Source organism: Morone saxatilis, unplaced genomic scaffold, assembly GCF_004916995.1.
Source record: "Morone saxatilis isolate NCDOM2014 unplaced genomic scaffold, NCSU_SB_2.0 Contig3, whole genome shotgun sequence".
Taxonomy (NCBI): Eukaryota; Metazoa; Chordata; class Actinopteri; family Moronidae; genus Morone; species Morone saxatilis.
Window position 1 is genome coordinate 16,691,635 of NW_023339873.1, and position 4,581 is coordinate 16,696,215.

The following is a 4,581-nucleotide window of genomic DNA, read 5'->3' on the forward strand; positions in this document are numbered from 1 at the left end:
TGAAAATCAACCCAGTCTCCCTGGCATTTGTGTGTCGAGAAGCTCTCCATCTTTTCGTTCTCCTCGAGTGGTCGATACATTAAAACTTGAACTGATTGATTTCAGAATGCCGTGCCATCAGTGTGCTTACGCAGCCGTTAACTACATCTGAAGTATCTTTAGTCATCAGGCTTTAGGCCAGGGATTGATAATAGCTTGACCGGCGAGGCCTATCTTACCCATCCTTTTTCAGGAGGTCTTGTATTTAGCACCCAGAGCACTTGTGGCAAATCTCAAACAGCACAAGTGTATTCACAGAGCGGCTGAGTGGAAAGCTTTCCCTCATTCGTCTGAACCTCATGAATACATTCCAACTCTAACTAACTACTTTGCCTTAATGTGGAATTTCAAACGAGCTCTGAGGCCAATTTATTTATTTGTATTCTTTGCGTCTTAGCGATACTCTTGAAACACAGTGATGGCAGGGAGGATAATCTCTGTCTTTCATCAGCAAAGTGGCCCCGCACAAAACCCATCAGTAATGTATTCGCTATTGATTGATGGTCGCTCCTGCACTACTAGGCAACACCATTATTATCATGCATAGATTCCAGGCTGCCCACAATAAAATCATTGTCCTGATTTAAGTTATCCACCCCCCCGCCCCCCCAAAAGGTGTCATAATAGCACAACTGGTGTTTGCCTCGTATTGCTTTCTTCCTCAACAATTACTGGCATTCCCTGTCATCATCTCTACACCAGCCAGATACTCTTATGACTGTTGATACAGGAGAGGACGTTTTCTATGCAGGGATGTGTTACCAGTGTACGTGCAACAGGTGTAAAGAGATCTGCTGAAGAGAATCAAGAGGCGTTTGTGAAAACAATTCTTAAAATAAAAAAATAAAGTGAGGGATGGAGCAGTTATTTTCTGTTTGAGCAGCTGTGTTTAAGGCAGATGGCGGAAAATCAAGCTGATGGACAAGGAGAAGTTGTCATTTTTACACTTATATCCCATAATAATTATAGTTAAACCTGTAGCCTATTATTTTCAGCCATAGTGTCACACAATGTTTTAATTATATATGCCTATACATATTACTATATATTGATTTTAGCTCATAAAGGCGTTGACTTCAGATTATCCAGTTTTAAATTAGTAAGTACTACAAGATTCGACTGTGCATTAGGTTTAGTAGTTTTTAGTCAATTGTTTTTATTATTATTATTATTTAAAATAAGATTTTACACCAGGTGTAGAAGTGCAATAGATTTTAGTAATAATATCCTAAACCAGACATGTAAAATATTTAATGATTTTGTGTGTGTGTGAGACATTTAGACAGTATGTGTGTTTATATATATATATACACACACATATATACATGCATGAATATATGCAAGTGTTTTTATGATAATATTATATTATTATTATTGGTGTTTTTTCCACTAATGTAGGTTATTTTTACGCATAGTTAATGTAACACTGAGCAGAGATTTCGGTATTTATTTTCTTTCTGACTATGCGTTACTAATGATTATCGTCTGTGGCCTCGGCTCACACAGTTGCGGGTGTTTTCAGTGTCGACACATGGATCTATGTGACAAACATTATGTGTTAGTAGTCTGCCTCATGGGAGATGCCTGGGTCCCGAATCATTGTGAATTACTGTGACCTTGGTTATCAATCATTGTATCAGGGTATCTAATGTAAACGCAACCGTGGCGTGGATAACATGCCACATCTGCTCTTTGGACAGCGCTGCTTCTTGGTTACCAAGCGATTTATTAGAGAGCCCTGTGTGAGGAATAATAGGTCGCAGTCTAAAGATCAACCAGCAGCCCTTCCATAGGCGCACAATTATCTCTTAAACTGGCTGTTGTAACATTAGCATTTACCTACATTATACAGCAGATAGTTTGGTGTCTCAAAAGCATCCCAAAGAGAGAGAACTAGTTGTGCGGGTTAAAAGCAGCGTCCACAGGGAGCTGTGTTTGCGCTCAAGACCAATTTATTGCCGATGAACATATGGCCAATATTTTGTCTCACGTCATAGCAAGGGGAAAACAAACACCAAGCAATGTGAGCGAGTCAGCAAGAGCAGAGCCACTTGGCCAGCTATGCAAACGCTCTTGGACAATATGAGAAGAGGAGCACTTGCTTTCTGGGTATATAAACCACATCAGGCTTATCTCTGCACGCACTCCTGACTCCCATTTGGAGATATTTCATTAACTCTGCGCGCTGTCTTAACGCTGGCAACACATTCAGCCCCCCTCCAGTCTAGGTAAGCGCACTGGATGCTCCAGTCAGTTTACATACAGTATTTTTCTGTTTTTACAGCCTAATAGACACTGCTTATTTCCTTTTTGCAGCTATTTTATGCGCACCAGCGCGCATCTTAGTCCTTGAGTCCATATGACTCTGATCTTTAACTCTGCTTTAAATAGGTTGCTTATTCGAAGTGTAGGCCTGTGTGTGTTGGGTGGGCACTCTGTGCTTGGCTGAACATGATCGTTGTGACGGTGAGAGGGGCCTGCACCTGCATGTACGGGCTCAGTCAGGAGAATCAATGCCTGAACATTAATTGGAAATATTTAAAAGCTGAAATCTTAACTATGTTAAGACCGAAAATTCCCCTGGCTTCTCCAACAGCCAACAGCAAATCAGACATTATAGATAATACACAACTTAATCCATAAATGGTGCGCTCCTAGGTTTACACCATGCAGCCATACCTAATTTACGAAAGAACATCTGTGTGTCTTAATGTGAGAGGGACGTTAGGGTGAATTGAACGTGTGTGACTTCAAAATATATCAGAAAGACTTCTTAAAACAGTCCTTATATCATAACATGTGTCTGACCCCACTATTTATAATGTTATTAGCTAAGTTGTCTAATTGGGTGCAAACAATAAGACACCCCCTGTTGTTTCTTAAATGTGCCGGTAGAGACCGCTAGAGCACTACAGATGTCAACAGCTGTTAATGTTATTACTGCACTCACACACACAGGCTGCCTAACAAGGAGGACAAGTTGTCTGTACTTGTGCCATCTAGAGCGGGGCAGATCAGGTTCTCGTGGAGAGGGTGATTTATTTATTTATTTATATATCCAAATGTCCTACACATTTGCAAATAATAGTTGTCCCTTTTGATTTATTTGAAGTCTCAAGCCATTTCCCCCTCCTCCCCGCCAGTGTATGTGCGATACTGAAATGGGAAGTGATTAAAAAATAATAAACCCCTTTTTAGCAATTCGTCTTACATAGGGAAAGATTAAGGCAAATGGCACAGCGTGGCATAAAATTCACCGTAACAAATAAACTGGTGGTTTAACAAATGAAGGCATCTCCTCGGGGCATGGCGCACTGCTATAATCTCGCCGTGACATGTTTAATCATTAGAGGAAAGGAGACGAATAAAGACTTTTGCCCGAGAGGGAAAGGTGGCTGAATTTCTGTGAAAAAAAAAAAAAAAAGGGCTCAAAAATGATTTCAACCCTGAGGCAAAGTCTCCCCAGGCCATGGCTTAGCCCCCATAATAAATAAACCGGACCCGCTTTACCTGCATATAATATATAGGCTTTTAATCATAGAGGGAGGAAATCGGTCTTGTCACTCTGTACATTTATCATGGGCACCCTGAGGCAGGCGGGGTTACCTTTATCAAAGACTAACTCCCTGCCTGAGGCATCCAAACACGCTGAAATTCAGCGATTAAAGGAGGGAATGATCAACATTATTATGGATTCTCCTGCGGCATTCTTATTTGTGCATTCAATCGAAAGATTTATTTAATCAAGAATATAAAAAGCTCTTTCTTCACTTATTTGGGAACAATCGTGGGCATGAATTTTTAGGAGGGAATTATAATTAATCAGACGGGACCCGTTTTTTGGGGTTCATCCGAAAAATTAATTGTTTTTGGATGAGTCCATTCTGCTGTACGTTTGATTGCAAAGCGGGGATCAGAAAAATGTAACGAGCTTTAATAATGAGCCAGTCAGCTCTGTTGCTTATAATATTAAAATGGTAGCACTGGCGAAAGTGGTGATAGCATAATTATAGCAGCAATGATCACATAAAAAGGTTAGTCTTGTGGATGCTGTGCACTGGTGCAGTTTTAAGTCAAAAGAAATACCCAATGAGAAATACTATTACAATGCATCGTTTTGGTGTCAGATCTGGAGATTTAGTGTCAGCTGAACTCAAATAAGCGGGTGATGGGAAGCACCAGCCCTGCGCCCCGCATTGTCCTTTAAATCCTGATGCATCTGCAGCTCAGAGGCCCTTCTTTACTACATCTTCTCTCTGGTTTAACACCCCCCAACACACACACACAACACACATTTCACACACATTTCACAACACACACACACACAGTCCTAACTGGGGATTGAGGATGATTTACCCACGGAGAGGGAACAGCAGTGGTGTCCAAACTTTTTAAGTTTGTTTAAAACGGGATATTTCATTTTTACGACTTAATAATGACAAAAACAAGACAAATAAGTAGCTGATAATGACAAAAACAACTGAAATCGCATCAATAATAATAACAATAATAATAGAATAATACTAATAAAATCCCAGGAAG